Source organism: Zingiber officinale, chromosome 9B, assembly GCF_018446385.1.
Source record: "Zingiber officinale cultivar Zhangliang chromosome 9B, Zo_v1.1, whole genome shotgun sequence".
NCBI lineage: Eukaryota > Viridiplantae > Streptophyta > Magnoliopsida > Zingiberales > Zingiberaceae > Zingiber > Zingiber officinale.
Window position 1 is genome coordinate 105,695,897 of NC_056003.1, and position 19,694 is coordinate 105,715,590.

Here is a 19,694-nt window from a genome sequence, read left to right on the forward strand (position 1 = left end):
GGTTTCATGTTGTAAATCTTGTAAGATTTTACTTGTATTTGCTTCCCTTTTCTTTTTTCTTGTACTAAGAGTTTGTACAAGGCTTCTCCGCCTTCAGTAGTTACCGAAAATGAGTATTTTTCATAGTGGAGTGTGTGTCACATTCGGATCCTTGGATTAGTCACATCTTCTTGAGATGAATACTAAGTAAATCTTTTGTGTTAGCATTGTAAGTTTGTTTCGAGTTCATTCCGCTGCAACAACATCATCACGAAGCAAGACAATGAGTGCGCGATGAGCTATTCCCCCCCCCCCCCCCCAGCACAAATCGACCCTAACACTTTCCCTTATGTATATAAATATCTACATATAAACGGATTATTGGGTGAAGAAATATATGGTCTCTCTCTCTTTTACAAGTACAAAGGATTATTGGGTGAAGTTGTAAGCAATCCTTCCCATCAACATGCTTATCATCCCACAAATCTTTGGCCATGACCATATCCCATGATGCATTATCATCACTATGAAGAGGAGTTATTGACAAAAACTAGTATATCAGTCATAGAATAGAACATTTCAACTTGATGAATAAAGCAAGTTCTATGCATAAATTATTAGAAAATAAATAGGTTTGAGTACAAGTTAGCTTACCATGAATATTTTGTAAGCAGATGGCTGGATGTGTTCAAGCTTTTCAAGGAAGTCTATTGATTCAACTCAAGATTTCAAAAGTACACATAGCATATTAATACTAAAAAAATAATAATATGAGCAACTATTTCTTACCATTAGCACAAAGCAACCGACAAAATTAATATATATGAATAGCTTGGTGGCATATGATAAAATATCTACAATTTACAAGTTAATATTTTATCATTAAATAACAACATCTACTCAAAATTAGCACAATAACAACTGACAATTGTGTTAGTAGAGTTTAAAACATGAGGCTAACCAATTAGAACATGATAACAAATAATGTATCAAAATAAAAATGTCAAAGTAAAGGAGAGAATATCTTAGATAATGAAAATAATGTCAAGGAACAAATTCTTACCTTCTTGGACAAACTATGCAATATATAGTTATACAACAACCAAACTTTTTCCCACTAGGTGGGGTCGGCTGTATGAATCAAACTGTGTAATATATAGTTAAATACATAAATTTCAGTTTGTTAGAAGAGGGATATACTAACATAAATGTTCAAATGTGATGCACTAAGAAAAGTATTTAAATGAGTATTCGCACAAAGGACATTTCCCATAATTTAAAAACCCAAAATCAAATCATAAGGATTTCTCCTCGAAAAAGCTTCCTATTTCTTTCCTAACATTAACTTCTAACTAATGGTGGCAAGCAAGTTGTTTTAAACAAGGTAAGAGGAAATTAGATTAGATCCCCCCCCCCCCCCCAAAGAATAGTGTTCGTCAAATATCTAAATCAAAATAATCAACAATTGTACTTCTCAGTTTCACTATATCAATGCTAACTATTGTAATTGACATTATACTGCAAGGGTAAGCTAAAGGCCAAATCAAGCATAGTCATTCAGGAAACATATCAACAATTTTTATGCACACAGCATGTAGCAACATAGATTTGTCTCAAGATTCATGTTATTTAGAAGAAGAATGCTATTGACAAGTTAAAAATTTTGATACAAGAATTAGAATAAATAGAGCAAGTACAGCTTCAAAGCATGATTTGCAAAATCATTAGCATAATAATGTAAGAAAAGAAACCAAAACTTACCGCAAACACTTTGCCCACTTAACATAAATTAACTCTCTGAATGTAGAATGAGTTGGAATGAATTATAGATCCACTTGTGTTCTATGCATGTAGTTCTGTGCAACGAATTCCAGCAGTAAATTTCAACAACTAAACCGTATCTCATTCCTCGCCAGAAACTAAATTTTAAAAAGAAAAAAAGGAATAATCTGTATAGTGAAGAAGCCTTACCAATAGGAGATGAATGCAATTGCAAGGCCACTTTAAGTGCGGGAATTATGTCGCAGATATCCAATGGTTGCGGACAGTCAGAGAAGAACAAGTGCGAAAGGTGCATCACTAGGCGATCTCTTCTTTGGCAGGGGATATAGCTCACTCCTTAGGCGATCAAGAATCTCCAAATCATTTGACAAGCGAAAGAATCCAAACAAGGCAAGTGAAAAGCCACAAATAAGAGAAGAAAAGGGGTGATCTAGACAATGGAGGCGAGGACGAAGAAAAACAATAACGGAATTAGCTAACCGTGTCAACTATAACACAAATCCAAAACAACAAGTCCAAAATCGCAACAAGAAAAGGAAAACCAGACGTCTATTCTCGTACTGAAGGAGCTTCTTAATTACCGGCAAGACCCCTTTGTGCGAAGGACAACGTCGCGGTGAGGAACAACGTCTCTGTGAGGAACGATGAAGCCCCTTTGTGCAAAGGATGACTTCGCGGCGAGGAACGACGAAACCTCTTGGAACCCTTTGTGCGAAGGAAGCTAGGTTGTGGGCAACGTGGAGGAGTAGCGGAGGAAACTAGGTCGCTAGCGGTGCAGAGGAGTGGCGGAGGAGACTAGGTTGCGGCGCACGCGGTAAAGTGACGGAGGAGGCACAGAGGAAGGTTTTGGTGGAGATGGGTTTTAGTCGAGTTTCGGTGGAGATGAGTTTTGAGGCTAGGTTTTGGAGTTTTCGCGAAGGGGGAGGTTTTGTTGGAGGAGGTTAGGTGTTAAAAAATAATTGAAGTAGATATCAGACAACGCCTTTTCAAAAATATTGTCTTTTGACCCCCAAAAAATACTAATAGACAATACTTATTCTTAAGTTGTCTTTAAAAAGAAACAAAAAATATAGACAACGATTTTCACTAAAAGCGTTGTAAAAGAAAAAAGGACAATGCTTTTTAAAAAAATCGTTGTCTTTTAAGTGTTGTGTAATCCTAATTTTCTTGTAGTGTAAGGATTCTTCTATCATTTTAGGTTCAATTTTTTAGATCAAATATATTTGACTTAAATTTCTAAAGGATGACCTAGTCTGAACTCTTAGGTCTGGGTCACCAATTATTTGGTCAATTAGATGATTTGAGTTTACTCTTATGATTCTAGTAGATTCATTCAGTTGAAGTTGATCTTCTTCTTCCTGACTTCGGTTTTCACCGGCTCCTTGACTGGTGGTACCTCAAACAAATTCTATTGTTTGATTCTGGGTTTGTTCTAAGTTTTGATTTGACTCTTCAAACTTTATATTTGTGGTTTTTTCAATTCTTAGTGTAATTTTGTTATATACTCTGTAACCTCTACTGTTTAGTGAGTAGCCTAAAAAAATTCTATTTTCTATTTTGAGGTAAATTTCTTAAGTATTCTCTTATATTTAGTATATAGACTAGGCATCCAAATACTTTAAAGTATTTAATATTGGGTTGTTTATTATAATAGAGTTCAAATGATATTTTATTATGAGTTTTGTTTATAGTGGTCCTGTTTTGTACATAGTAGGCTATGCTAATAGCTTCTACCCAAAAGTATTTTGATAGGTTATTGTCACGCCCCGGAGGAGTTCCTGTCCGAAGAAATTTCGGCAACATCTCCCCTGTACGACGGACAATTTGAAACTTTCTACATCACCCCCAGGGCCACGCATACATCGTCCAACACGGCCAGAACAATAAATAAGCAACAATCACACATCCAACATCCACGCAGTTTAATAGTGAACAACTAAGAAGCAATGATAAGAAGACTAAAAAACAACCCTACTCAACTACACTCATAAAGTACAAAACTGATGTCCTACTCCACTACACTCATAAAGCTCAAATCCGTCGATAAAATCAACTTACCTCTTCTGCCGTCTAGGCAGGCGTGTAGTAAAACAAATCCAAATAAGCTCATCAACAATATCCATAAGGTAAACTAATACAAGTCCAAATAGTGCAATAAGAGACATAACAAAAAGATCAAATAACTCTAGGTCTTCAGGGGACTAGCGACTGGAACTCTCCGGACATCATCAACATGAAAATAGCAACGGAGGAGGGTGTGAGTCCAACACTCAGCGGGTATCAACTGATATGCATAATAAAGAAAATAACAACCAGCACTAATCATGTGTACAGTCTCCTGATACAAGAAGGATAAATGTAACTGAACCAAGCAGGAGAAAACTGTACTAACCAGGACCAGGGTATAAGTACAACAGGGTCGTCAGACCGAAAGTGTCATAAATCATATATGCATGTCAATCATATGCATCCATATAAATGCAGCAAACACAAGCAATAAATGCATCATGCATATGATGCAAATGTCATGGTCACCCCTGACATCAGTCAGTCATCTCACACACAATGGTGAAACCGAGTGGGTAGGGTTATGACAACCGTGCACTCTGTCATCACTGCCCCTGATGAGTGACCGAGTGGACGGGATGCTGTCGGAGTACACCTATCCTCCTACCCCAAATCATAAATGGGGGAGCGCAATGCTCTCATCTCCTGGTACACCATGACGAGGAGGGATCCCTGACGTGCTACCACGCTGCGTCACACTACCCATAACTGGACCAACGGAGCACCGACAGAGCCAAACTGATGTGCTACCACGCTGCGTCACGTTACCCATAAGCGGACCAATGGAGCACCGATAGAGATGAAACCAACGATGTACTCAACAATAATGGAGCGGACTATCGCGCAGCATGCAATCATACGAATGATGAATGACACTAAGCATGACATAATACTGAGCAGCATAACAATATCCATGTATAAATATAAAATATGTACCATAGAACAATGAGTCAAATCAAAGGTACACAGATCAGATAAGGTATCAAAAACCCTAGGTCCTGAACATAATAAATAACATGGTTGTGTCACTACCTCTATAAATATGTATAATCAGGTAAATACCAACATGATGTGCATAGCAAATAAACAAACAAGTATGTAACTGATCGGGTAGTGATCAACTGAAACAGATAAGAAAACACAATCGTTGCTATTTGTTAAAGACATTACTATGCATATCAAATGACATAAAGTCAAAGTACCCCCCTCCAATCGAAAAGTCCAAATCGGTCCAAATTCGACGTTGAGATACTCGTCTCGCGTCAAAGTCCTGTGTCAACCATATAATGTACATTTTTATTTAGCTACAAATTTAAACGAATAGCTAAATAAAATCTTCTAAATTAATTTAGGGTAAAACCCTAATCATTTCCTATCGCCCTAATAACTCTATCCCTTTCATAGCTAGAATTAAATCTAGTTCGTATTCGAAATTACCTCCTCCACTTACCTAATTCTGAAACCTCAACCGGTGATGTTGCTGCCGGAACAGGGGTAGTTGCTGGAACCTAAGAAATAACCTGCGGTTCACTGTCCATATCAAAATGGAGCTCAAGAAATCATCACCCCAACGATAACCTAAGTCTAGATCAATATGTGCACCTTACCTCTTCCTCTAACTGCCTATGATGACCAAAGATCAGGCGAGGCCCGGCTGAAACCTATGGCTTCTATGGCAGCAGATCTGCGCCTCAACGATTGAAGTAGATCCGATCTAGTCAGAGGCGCTGCTCAGGTTGAGTGACGACAGCGGCGTCGACAGGGAACAATGGCCACAGCCGGTGCTAGGGAAGAGATGGGAACTTGACCGGCGCTAGGGCTGAGGAAGACGGCGATGGTGGCATCGGCTAGGGCACAGAACAGAGAAAAGTGCGCTGGACCTGGTGGCCAGCGGAGGTGGGTCGGCGTCGGCGCGCAGCTCCAAAAAAGGAAAAGGTCGCAGCATGCAGAGGGAAAATCGGCAGATGGGAGGAGGAGGAAGAGAAGTGTCGGCTTATCTCTTGGTCACGGCTTAAGCACACAAAGGAGATCAGGAACCGCCGACGGTTAGGGCTGATCGGCCGCGAGGGGAAAGAAGGCGCAGGGGAAACGGCTTGGCACAGTAACGGGAGGAAAGAATAAGAAAAAGGAAAAATAAAAGAAAAAGTAAATGCTTAATTGGGTAGCCTAAACAGGCTTTCCCAGACCCCGTTTTTATCCCCGTAACCTGAGTCATACGAGCTCCGAAAAATTCCCAGAAAATTTCTAAAAATTCCCTTATCATTATTCGTCATTTTTCGGTATTTTACAGTTATACTCATTTGGCATTGTCCTAGAGGCTTCAAGTAGAGTTCTGTTCTTTCTTTCTACTATTCCATTTTTTGGGGTGCCTTAGGGCATGAATATTCATGATGATAACCATTTTCAAGGCAGAATTGATTAAAGTTGTGATTTTTAAATTCGCCTCCGTTGTCATTTCTGATTCTTTTAATTTTTTGGCCTTTTTCATTTTCAATTTGTTTGAAAAAATTACTAAAGATTTCAAATGTTTCATACTTATTTTTTAAGAATTTTACCTAGGCAATATAGACTTCCATTTATTGATTTGATCCCATGGGAGTCAAATAGGTCTAAGTGCAATAGTTCTAGGATTGAATTTGTATGAAGTTGATTAGTTAATTTGTGAGTAGACTTTGTTTGTTTTCCTTGTTGACAGGCATTACAAATTGTTCAGTCTAAGTTAGGTAATTTTGGCAAGTCTCTAACTAATCTATTTAATTTACTTAGATTTCTAAGTTTGTGTGTGACATTCTTCTCTGTCATAACCAAATTTCTTCCTTTTGTGTTAAATAACACTTAAGTGAGGAAGTGATTAGGTTAATTACATAGATATTGTCTTTTTTAAACCCTTTTAGACTTATAGAAGGGTTATCTAAGTGCTTAATTAGGCATTTAGAGGATAGGTGTTGGTGCAACATCTCTCAGGTCAAGGTTGACCTGGTTGACCAAGCTTGAGGCTTGGTTTGGGTTTTGATGTTTGACAATACAAGGTGGATTGAAGAAGAGTCAAGTAGGTCAAGGATTGACCAGATACTTGAATGTGAAGTCCTAATTGGGATGTTAGGCGGATTGAAAATCCTGGTGAGTGAAGCCAGGTGAAAGACCTAGTGAGTGAAGCTAGGCAGGAGAAAATCCTGGTGAGTGAAGCCAGGTGAAAGACCTGGTGAGTGAAGCCAACCAGAAGTGAAAATCCTAGTGAGTGAAGTAGGGGTGTCAAAAATGAACCCGACCCGACGACCCAACCCGAGTCGACCCGAAAAAAATCGGGTTCGGGTTGGGCATTTTCGGGTTCGGGTCGGGTTCGGGTTGGAGGGTTGGAGAGTAAAAAAATTTCGGGTTGGGTCGGGTTGGGTTCGGGTTGACCCGGGTTGACCCGGGTTGGCTTAAATATAGGGTTTTGTGGGTTTTTTTAGAGTTAAATCAAATTTTATTTTAAAAATTTAGATGTTTTTATGTATATTAATATCATGTTTGTATGATAATGATGGAATATTGAGATAAAAGTGAAGAATTATAGGGAAAATAGCCCAAAAAAGTCGTTTTGAATCGGATTTTCGGGTTATATGGGTCGGGTTCGGGTTGATCGGGTTGGTCGGGTTCGGGTTCGGGTTGAGGTGTTTTGGGTTGAACTCGGGTTCGGGTCGGGTTCGGGTTGGGTTAAAAAAAAAAAAAAAAAAACTCAACCCGACCCAACCCGACCCGACCCACCCGAATTGACACCCCTAGAGTGAAGCTAGGTGAAAGTCCTGGTGAGTGAAGCCAGGCAGAAGAGAAATCCTAGTGAGTGAAGCTAGGTGAAAGTCCTGGTGAGTGAAGCTAAGCAGAAGAGAAGTCCTGGTGAGTGAAGCCAAGCAGAAAAGAAGTCCTAGTGAGTGAAGCTAGGCAGATTAGAAGTCTTGGCGAGTGAAGCCAGGCACGAGGGAAAATCCAGATGGGTCAAGGTTGACCAGACATCAGGTGAAAGTCCAAGTAGGTCAAGAGAGTGACCGGATACTTGGCATGATGAAGGAAAGTCCAAGTAGGTCAAAGGAATTGACCGGATACTTGGCAAGAGGAGAAAAGTCCAAGTAGGTCAAAGGGATTGACCGGACACTTGATGGGGAGTCCTGGCAGGTTAAGGGAGTGACCAAATGCTAGGCAGGATGTACCAACAGGTCAAGGTGGACCGGATGTTGGTTTGAGAGACTTCGGACTTGGTTTTGGGCAAAAAACCAAGAGCTGGATCGATCAGTAGATCGATCCAGGAGCTGGATCGATAAGTGGATCGATCCAGGCTTTTCCCAGCGCACAGAAAGCCTCTGGATCGATCAGTGGATCGATCCAGAGGTCCCAATCGATTAGTGAATCGATTGGGACGCTGCTGCTTCGTGCGATAAGCGCTGGATCGATGCGTGGATCGATCCAGGCGTTTTTCCAGAGCACAGAGGCGCTCTGGATCGATCCGTGGATCGATCCAAAGCCTCCCCGATCGATTGGGAGTTTTCGAATCGATCGGGATCCGACCGTTACGTCGTATTTGAGTTGCAGGCGGGCGTCTCCTTCAGCATCTCTTCACCGATTCATTTCAGATCTCTCGCCAGCTCCTCCACATAGACCTGACCACGGTTCGGAACCGACAGTTCGACGGTTCGGAACCGCCGGTTCGACGGTTCCAGGCAGGTCGACCCTTAACCTTAACCGCCCAAGACGGTTACGGTTCACGGTTCAGAACCGCCGGTTCACGGTTCGGTTCACGGTTCGTCACGGTTCAAGATTAATATGTTAAAAAAAAATAAAAATTAAACATTAAACATTAAAAATTAGAAATTAAAATTTATTAAAAAAAGGGCTTGCACTTATTTAAGTTGCCTACGTATCCCTTTAGGGGAATCAAAGCCCACGTAGTTCTTTTACATTTTCATTCACTTCCATTTCCTGTTCCTGTCGTATTTGTTCCTTCAGTATCAAAATCTTCAACTTCGTCATCTGAAAGTTGCATTGCTTGGATTCTTTTCTCCGCTCTGGTCTAATCGTCCAGTAATGCTTGGGCTTCCAATGAGTCGGGAGACAAAGTTGATCGTCGTTCATCTAATATGTTGCCGCCGGCACTGAACGTCTGCTCCACAGCAACATTTCTTTTGCGATCACGGAGAGAACGGGAAAGCTTTGAGCCTTCTGTGACCACCACTTTAAGATATCAAAGTTTTCGCTATCTGCTTCATTAAAATCAAAAGAAGTCGTAAAATAATTCTCAAGTTCGTGTGTGGAACTTGAGGATCCCCGTGGACGTTTTGTTCGTTCTTTTAATAAGAGTTGTGCTTTTGTAAGTTTTAAATTACTACTAGTAGTTTGTTGAATTTCAGAAATATTAATTTGTGTTCCATATTTTGCATAATATTGATTATAAATATCATATAAATAAATTCTAACATTATATATAATATTAGCTGGATCAGGGGAAGAAGAATCTTTAATTGGAATTAAAGCATCATAATATAAAGTTAACATTTCTTGTAAAACTTCTAATTTAAATCTAGGATCTAAAGCAAATGCAATTAAATAAATTTCAGGAATTAAATAAAAATATTTTTCCCATTTAGTTTTCATAGCTAAGATGCAAGGAGATAAAGATTCATTATTAATATGTTCATTTAAAACTAATACTATATTAGAAAAATTTTCTAAAACTAATTGAGCAGTGGGATAATAAACACCGGAAAGTTGTTCGGTTGCATCATTAAATACTTTTAAAATTTCACAAATACTACTACAAATATTCCATTGTTGTGAAAATAAATATATATTAGTATTAGTGTTTTGTGCAAAAAATGAACATAATAATTCTTTATATTGAAATGAATCTTGTAATAATTGGTATGTTGAATTCCAACGTGTTGGTACATCACGTGGAAATTTTTTAGGTCTCATTCCATTAATTTTACAAAACCTACCCCATTGTTTCATTATAGATGGATGAGACCATAAATAAGAAATTGCAATTCTAATTGGTTTAATATAACTTTCTAAAATTTTTAAACCATATTGAACACATAAATTTAAAACATGACATACACAACGAATATGAAAAAATAAACCTCCAATAATAGGTTGACAAACAAATTTTAGATCATCTATACAAGCGGTATTAGAACTAGCATTATCTAATGATATTGAACATATTTTATGAGTTAAATCATATTCTTCTAAAATTAAACATAATAATTGTGCGATATTATGAGCATTATGTGATTCATCAAAAACTCTATAAGCTAATAATCTTTTTTTGAGGTTCCAAGAGTTATCGATCCAATGGCATGTCACACCCATATACGAATGTGTTTGCCAATGATCACTCCAAATATCGGAACATAAAGAAACTTTATTATCTAATTTACTAAATTTATCAATTAAATTCTTTTTTCCTTGTTTTACTAATTTTTTAATTGTACGGGTAAGTGTAGTCCTAGGAACACGTTTAGCACATGGATTAAGAGATTCTTTACAAAAATCTTCAAATGTGCATTTAGATCCAAAACTAAAAGAAAGATGTTCTACGGAAACAAATTTAGCTAATGATTCTCTTAATTTATTATCCGAATATAAAAATAAACCGGAATCGGTACTACCGCTAGTTGAAGAAAATCTTGATAATTGTGTTTGAGAACGGTCGAGTCCATATTCCGTCGGATGCTTCGTTTCAACGACCCATAGCCGTCGCCGGCTTGGAATTTGTAGGAAGCATTGCAGTGCTTACATTTTGCACGCATTTCTCCCGACGGAAGAGTGACCTTCTCAAAATGTTTAGTAAAAATAGAAGACTTTAGAGGAGGAAGTTCCCGAACCTTAGAAGTAATTGCATCGGTACTTCCTTGTGTGTCGGGTGTCGGATTCAGAAGATGCTCGATCTCATCATCGGTGGATTGAATGTTGGGGTCCTCCTCCCGCGGATTCATTATTTGCTTTCCCTTCCAAGCTCGAGATGATGCACCTCCGCGGCCTCCTTCCATTGTAATTGAAAACGAAAGCGTGTAGAGATTAGAGAATACGAAAATGAGATTAAGAGTAGAGAAGATGTGTGTGAAAAATGATGAAATAAGCTCTCTATTTATAGAGTTTTGATAGTAACGGACACTAAATCATAGCCATTGATCAAAAAATGGTCAAATGCTCCTAACCGTTGAAAAAAAATACCTAAAAAACCCTCCCAACGGCTACGAACCGCCGGTTAACCGGTGGTTCCAACGGCTATGAACCGCCGGTTAACCGGCGGTTCAAGCCGTTTAAAAAAATAATAATAATTGCGGCTGAACCGCCGGTTCAACCCGCCGGTTAACCGGCGGTTCGCCGGTTTTTACACCCAATGAACCGGAACCGGCCCGGCAACTTGCCGGGCCGGTTCCGGTTCGACCCGGCGAACCGGGTCAACGGGCAACAGGCCTGTTGACCCGGTTACGGGCCCGGGCCGGGTCCGGGCCAGACCCGGCCCGGGGTCGGGTCTACCTCCACAGCGCTCTCAAAGCTCAGATCGCCAGTTCTTGAAGGATCTTGGAGGTTTCCAAGTCAAGAGGCGGATCAAAGCCAAGAAGAGAAGCTAGGGTTAGGGTTTTCTGTACTCATTGTAAGTTTTGCGCTTGTATTTTGTTTCCCTTTCCTTTCTTCTTGTATTGAGAGTCTTATAGGGCTTCTCCGCCTTCGGTAGTTACCGAAAAGGAGTGTTTCATAGTGGAGGTGTGTGTGTGTGTGCCTGGATCCTTGGACTAGTCACCTCTTGTGAGGTGGATACCAAGTAAAATCCCAAGTGTTAGCGTTGTATGTTTTTGTTTCTTATATTTCCGCTGCACATCTTCAAAGAAACAAGCAACGTCAACCAAGAAGCACGCGACGAGCTATTCACCCCCCCCCCCTCTAGCTACTTTTCGGTCCAAACAAGTGGTATCATTGCAAGGCCGCTCTTCACCGAAATCATCGCCGGAAGGGTCAAGCATAACAAGAAGAGCTAGAGGGTGAAGAAGTTGAAGCAAAATTGTCAAAGTCAAAGAAATTCAAAAGCTCAACTTCTACAATGGAATTCCGAGATGGGCTCGGATTTGACACGAGGGTGGCTCCACCATACACTTCCACGAGCTTCGATTCTTGGAAATCGAGAATCGAAAATTTTCTTATGATGGAGATAGAGCAATGGTTTGCTCTTATGGAAGGCTTCAAGACTCCAACAAATTCAAAGGGCAAAGTTCTCAAGAGGAGTAAGTGGAGCCAAGAGCAAGTTCAAAGATGCGAGGCAAATGACAAAGTGACCAAGCTTTTGGTCAATTTATTGCCAAGCACCATCCTTTGTAAAATTGGAGAATTTGAAGATGCAAAGGAATTATGGAGTAAATTGGCCAAGCTTCATGAAGAGATCCCCTCCACTGTACAAGAGCAAGAAGAATCCAGAGAGGGTGACTCCTTGGAGCAAGACCAAGAGGAGGACTCCGAGGTTGAGAGATGCTCAACCTCCGAAGAAGAAGTCCAAGAAGAAGCTTCATCCTCAAGGGAGTGCAATGAAGAGAACAAGGAGGGAGCATACTCCATGTTACAAGATGATGAAGCCTCCACCTCTAGGATTGAGGGGGAGCAATATTTGGTGACGCCGGATCAAGAAGAAGGAGAAGCTTCTACATCCGGGTCAAATGGAGAAGAGGCTTCCACCTCTACAAGTCAAGCAAAATCTAATGGAGGAGCATCATCATTGGATCAAGAGGAAGCCTCAACCTCCGGATCCAAAGGAGAAAATGTCATCCCTACACAAGAAGGTATAAATGTTTCAATTAAAAATAAAAATCATATAATATGTTTTGAGTGTAGTGAAAGTGTGCACTACAAGAGCAAGTGTCCCAACTTGGCCAAGAAGAAGGGTCAAGTGACACAAAAGGGCAAGGAGAAGCCCAAGGAGACCACCCCCGGGACAAAGAAGAGCAAGGAGCACATTGTGTGCTTCTTGTGTCAACAAAAAGGGCATTACCGAAGTCAATGCCCCAAGGGGAAGAAGATGGTCAAGGCTCAAGGAGGCACTAGTCAAGGGGGAGCCTCCAAGGTAAAGAAGAAGGTAACGTTTATTGAGCCTACCCCTTTACGTTATGGTAAAAAGCATGATAGTTCTAATTTCTTTCATTTTAATGCTATTTACCATGAAAATAGGAAGCATGATAGTGTTAAGGAAAAACATATAGCTTTTCATGCTAAAACTACCACACCTAGGGTTAGGAAGGTAGATAAAAATCTAGGTAAGAAAACTAAGGGCTTTAGTTATAAGCCTAGAAATAAAAATGCTCATGGGTTTAATGAAAAACCAAAATCTAAGGATTTAATGGTAGAAAATCAAGCCTTGAGGTCAAGGCTTGATAAAATTGAAAAGACCCTAAAAAGGATGAAAAATATCCTATTAGGGAAAGATGAGCATAACCTAGGTTTAGGGGTACAAAAGTCATCCAATGGCCATAGTGGTTTGGGATACAAACCCAAAGCTAAAAATGATGTGTCTAGTTATCATAGGGTTCCATATAGTTATGGAACAAGCCCTAAGTCTAGTGGGCAAGCTAAAAATACAAGGGAAGATATCCCTAGAAGTATCTTTGCAACCAAAGTGACTAAGACTTCTAAGAAGTCTAAGAAAGTCACTAACAAGGTCACAAGGGAGGCTATCCCTAGAGTTGACCTAGAAAATGTGACCAAGGCTTCTAAGAAGCCCAACAAGGTCACTAGGAAGGTATCTAGGGAAGTTATCCCTAGTGAGTACCTAGAGCATCCAAGGAGCACCAATAGGTGTTGGGTTCCTAGGAGCATCTTCTCTACCCCATAGATGGGTTAGAGAGTGTCAACTCCGATTAGAAGGGTAGTTAACCCAACTTTGAGGAAATTGACACTCAAGGAGCATTTTCAAGGTTTTTGTTAACCTTTGAAAATGAAATGGAATTATTATTTACTCTTTGAAAGAGTAAAATGTGCCTAATGGTGGAAAAATTGATTTTATCTTTAATGGCATAAATTGGGAAAACCTAGAGAAATACCAAGTTGGGATTTTGGTATTCTCTTAGAAATTTAAGGCAATCCGGGCTTTGATTTATGTGTTTACTCTTGAGGAAAAATGGAATATGCCAACATTTGAGGATATGCTTAATTTTTAAGTGGTATAAACAAATCAAGAGAAATAGAAATGTCAATTTAGGTTTTGACACTTCTTTGAAGCATTTAGGGCAATCTAGGTTTAATGTTTTAAGTTAAAACAAGTGGCGATAGCTAAGTGGTTAAAGATACTTAGATAGACAATCTAGGTATATTTTATTTATGCTAAACCTTGCCATGATTGTTTGCCCATCATATGTCATGACATCATGTCTAATTTTGCATTCATGTTTTATTATGAAAAATCTAAAAATATCATGTCATGACATTCATACATCATGTAGTTATAGGATATTTTCTTTTGAAAAATTATTTCCTTTTGATGTATGTCATAACATATTCATGCATTAAGCTTAATTCCTTGTAATTAAGGACAAATGACATTTAACAATACTTATTAACAAGTGACATCCTAGGTGGATGTCTAATATCTCTAAAATGCCTAGATATATATGCATGATCCCTATAATAGGGCAAAACCAAAATCTCACATCTCACAAGGACTATAAGGTGACTTGTATGTGTTTTAGTGCACATTAGGTATAAGTGAGATGTTAGGAAGATGAACAAAACTCAAGATGTTGATTTAGTGCATTCTTTTGAGTTTTAGGTTCATCAAAACACATAGTTATGTGTTTTCCCATCATTGGGAAAGCTAATGTACAAGTCATGTGCATTAAGCCCAAGGAATGTGATGGGATATTGGTTTTGGAAATTATTTTAAAATGCTTTTGGAAAACCTTGGTGACGGCTAGCTTTTGACAGTAATCATCATTGAATAGTTAGACACAAATTTGAAGAAAACGCTAATGGTTTTAGCAAGTTTTCAAGCATGTGTCAATCTTTGAAAATATGATGTATTTTCATAGAAAACTATTTTTCCATGATAAAGTATGCCCTAAATAATGTCTACACGAAATTTCATGATTTTTGGATTTTTGTAGAATTTTCTAGGGATTTCTGAAGTTGGCTGAATTTGAAATTCAGCAACTATCAGAGCTCCGATCGATCCATGAATCGATTGGAGTTCCTGAATTGATCAGTGGATCGATTCAGAAGGCAATTCTAGCAAGCAGAAGCTCGCTGGATCGATCAGCCGATCGATCTACACATCCTGAATCGATCAGTGGATCGATTCAACAAGGTTCAATCGATTGGAACCCAACTCCAATCGATCCAAGTTGCTGATTTTGGCTGGGAATGCCTTATTTCAGCATTTTGAACCTATGTTAGTCTAGGTAACCATTTCAAACCTCTCAAAATACATTTGTATACATAAAAAGGGAGTTTTCATGTTGAAAACAAGGATGGATTGGTTAAGAAATACTATATTGAAGTTAGGTTGAGGTTTGTTTCAAAGTTTTGAAGATTTGAACCTCACAACTTCAGAATTTGGGTTTCCTAAAGGTTTAGGGATTCCAAGTCATTATTGGTGCAATGACAGAAGTTACCATCATGTCTTTAGGGGGAGAGACTTTTTAAAGACATAAACACTATTTTTTTCATGAACCTTGGAAGGTGGTTAACCTTCTTTTCAGAAAATGCTCAAAGTTGAGCGTTTGAACTTTAATGGGGATTGGATATCCTCATTGTTCAAGTGGTTTAAGTTAAAAATACTCTAGGATGGGCATTTGACTACATTAATGGGAGAATGTAGGGTTAATGATAATGAAGGGTATGAGACTTTCATTGTCGTGTTGATCACACCGAGTGAAGTTGTGAACAACGATGAGCAACTCTTCAGGGGGAGAGTTTTCAACAAGTGGATTTGTTGATGTGTGCCCAGGAATGGGGCATGGTTTGATGTGTGCCAATATGGGGAGAATGAAAGGACTTTTGAAATGGGGTAAGTTAAGCCTTCATTATCTAAGAGGGAGTTGCCCTCTTAGGGGGAGAATGAATAGCTTAACTTATGCTTCCATTACCTAGTGGCATGAAGAAGGTTTAGGCTATGGGATTAGCCTAACTTACATGTGGTATTGTCAAACATCAAAAAGGGGGAGATTGTTGGTGCAACATCTCTTAGGTCAAGGTTGACCTGGTTGACCAAGCTTGAGGCTTGGTTTGGGTTTTGATGTTTGACAATACAAGGTGGATTGAAGAAGAGTCAAGTAGGTCAAGGATTGACCAGATACTTGAATGTGAAGTCCTAATTGGGATGTTAGGCGGATTGAAAATCCTGGTAAGTGAAGCCAGGTGAAAGACCTAGTGAGTGAAGCTAGGCAGGAGAAAATCCTGGTGAGTGAAGCCAGGTGAAAGACCTGGTGAGTGAAGCCAGGCAGAAGTGAAAATCCTAGTGAGTGAAGTTAGGTGAAAGTCCTGGTGAGTGAAGCCAGGCAGAAGAGAAATCCTAGTGAGTGAAGCTAGGTGAAAGTCCTGGTGAGTGAAGCCAAGCAGAAGAGAAGTCCTGGTGAGTGAAGCCAGGCAGAAAAGAAGTCCTAGTGAGTGAAGCTAGGCAGATTGGAAGTCCTGGCGAGTGAAGCCAGGTACAAGGGAAAATCCAGATGGGTCAAGGTTGACCAGACATCAGGTGAAAGTCCAAGTAGGTCAAGAGAGTGACCGGATACTTGGCATGATGAAGGAAAGTCCAAGTAGGTCAAAGGAATTGACCGGATACTTGGCAAGAGGAGAAAAGTCCAAGTAGGTCAAAGGGATTGACCGGACACTTGATGGGGAGTCCTGGCAGGTCAAGGGAGTGACCAAATGCTAGGCAGGATGTACCAACAGGTCAAGGTGGACCGGATGTTGGTTTGAGAGACTTCGGACTTGGTTTTGGGCAAAAAACCAAGAGCTGGATCGATAAGTGGATCGATCCAGGCTTTTCCCAGCGCACAGAAAGCCTCTGGATCGATCAGTGGATCGATCCAGAGGTCCCAATCGATTAGTGAATCGATTGGGACGCTACTGCTTCGCGCGATAAGCGCTGGATCGATGCGTGGATCGATCCAGGTGTTTTTCCAGAGCACAGAGGTGCTCTGGATCGATCCGTGGATCGATCCAAAGCCTCCCCGATCGATTGGGAGTTTTCGAATCGATAGGGATCCGACCGTTGCGTCGTATTTGAGCTGCAGGCGGGCGTCTCCTTCAGCATCTCTTCACCAATTCATTTCAGATCTCTCGCCAGCTCCTCCACAGCGCTCTCAAAGCTCAGATCGCCAGTTCTTGAAGGATCTTGGAGGTTTCCAAGTCAAGAGGCGGATCAAAGCCAAGAAGAGAAGCTAGGGTTAGGGTTTTCTGTACTCATTGTAAGTTTTGCGCTTGTATTTTGTTTCCCTTTCCTTTCTTCTTGTATTGAGAGTCTTGTAGGGCTTCTCCGCCTTCGGTAGTTACCGAAAAGGAGTGTTTCATAGTGGAGGTGTGTGTATGTGCGTGGATCCTTGGACTAGTCACCTCTTGTGAGGTGGATACCAAGTAAAATCCCAAGTGTTAGCGTTGTATGTTTTTGTTTCTTGTATTTCCGCTGCACATCTTCAAAGAAACAAGCAACGTCAACCACGAAGCACGCGACGAGCTATTCACCCCCCCCCCCCCTCTAGCTACTTTTCGGTCCCAACAATAGGAACCTAACATTATATCGAGAATCACACAATTGACCAATGCTAAGAAGGTTGTATTTGAGATTTTCAACAAGTAATAATTTCTTAACAATAAAATCAGTTTTAAGTTCAATATTACCTATCTCAGTTACCTTGAGTTTACTGTTGTTTGCAAAGACAACTATTCCTAAGCTTTTGTATGTTACTTGAGTGAACTTGGTGTGATCCCTGTCATGTGTTTGGAGCAACCACTGTCCAATATTCACTTGATTTTCTACAATAGATAGTAGTTAATATTAATTTAGATTTGATCTTACTTTTAATTTTACTTTTAAAATTTTTAATTTTAATTTTAAGTTTAATTTTTAATTTTTTTAAATTTTTAATTTTATTTTAAATTCTAAGTTTATTTTTTTTAATTTAATTTTAAATTTTAAGTTTAATTTTAAATTTTAAGTTCAATTTAAAATTTTTAATTTAATTTTAAAATTATCATTTTTATTTAAAATTTTTTAGTCATCTTACTATATATATATTTTCAATCAGGGAATCCTATGATTTTGTGAGATAAATTAAGTTCAATTTTAGGGTTGGGTTTAACTTTGTGTTAGATTCAAGTTTAGCTTTAGGCTTAACAAATAGACATTCTTTGAATACATTTCTGGGATATGGTGAGTCACTTAGACATCATTAGAGTAACCATGTCTTCGAGGTTTTCCAAATAGTCTTATCTACTGAACTTAATACAAAACTTTAGTCTAACTAGTTAGGATTCGTAAGAGGTAGTTTCAGTTAGTTCCACTAAGCCAAATGCACCAGGTCGAAGCCATATCTTCCTAGACATGCATAGACATAGTTTCCCTAACCTACTATCATCCAAAATTTTACCAGTACTTTTGTCAAGTTAAACAGTTGTCCCTGTTTTAGCTAGTCTTAATTACCCTACCGGGTAAGTTATTATTTTAGAGGTGTCAACTAATTTGGAGTCTTCTCCTGAATTATTGAACATTTTGAGTTTAAGTTTTGAGTTTATATCGATTACTTTTATAATTATAGTATACTTGATTATAATTTTTTTTTATATTATATTTGTTTAAGTTAGGTTTGAATAACTTAAGGTTTTTCTTTTGTTTTGTATTTATTTTTGAAGATTTAACTTAGAGTTTAAGGGTGATGATTTATATAATAAATTTTATCTTTAGGTATATAATATTAATTGAGTCCTACTTATGTGGTTAGATATACTTTCAGAACCCAAGGTTTACTTTGATTTTTATTTTGGTTAACTAAAGATATAAAGGATTTGTTGGTTGAGCTGGGCTTATATCCGAGTCCGGACTTATTGTACACAGCTCTTTGTAATCCAAGTATCATGTTAAGATAATTGAATCTAGTTGTGAATTTTTCAAGTAATTCCTTTAGTTTAACTATTTTATTTTTCAATATGAAATTATCCTCCTCAAGTTTTGCAACTTGAGTTGGGATTTCAGTTTAAATTGGTTCAGTTGTTGAATTCAGTTTTAATTGTTCATTAATTTTATTATTTTCTTTTGTTAGTTCGTTTATTTGATTTTCATAAGTAGTTAATTTCCTATTTAAGCATGCAATGATTTTAAAGAACTTTTTTATTTAAACTAAAATATACCTTGTTGGAACCTTCGGAAACGAGTGCGGACTCGTGGCTTGATTCGGGTTCGGACCTGTCTTCTGATTCACTTTCTAATTCTGGTTAGTACGCCATCAGTGCGAGGTAGTTGGAGTGCTTCGGTTCTTCATTGTCTATATCTTCCCCTGACAATTCGTCCCATGTCGCTTTAAGAGTCTTCTTCTTTTTCAGATTCGGGTAGTCGATCTTGTATTGCCCCTTCTTGTTGCATCCAAAACAGGTCACATTCTTGCTGTTAGAGTTGGAGGTGGAGTTGATCTTCTGCAAGTCCTTGTTGGTGAAGTTCTTCTTTCTCCTGGTGAACATTTTTCTTACCAGGTTCACCAGGTGTTCTTCATCATCTGAGTCTGGGTCAAACTTAACTTTTAGTTCTGGTTTGGATTTGGACTTATCTTTTGATGACCCTGCAATAAGAGCAAGACCTTTCTCGGATTTGGCGTTAGTCTGTTCGTGCAGTTCTAGTTCACAGAATAATTCATCTAGTT

The 19,694-nt window shown here is 39.0% G+C and overlaps 1 long non-coding RNA gene across 1 annotated transcript; it reads right to left on the reverse strand.

The window, feature by feature from the left end:
• Positions 1-1,099: 1,099 nt before the first annotated feature.
• On the reverse strand, positions 1,100-2,693 carry LOC122024861. The gene is made up of 3 exons (XR_006123516.1): positions 2,343-2,693; positions 1,951-2,097; positions 1,100-1,835 (listed from the first exon to the last, which is right to left on the reverse strand). It is a non-coding gene; the product is annotated as an uncharacterized LOC122024861 (long non-coding RNA).
• Between the last annotated feature and the right edge of the window lie 17,001 nt (positions 2,694-19,694).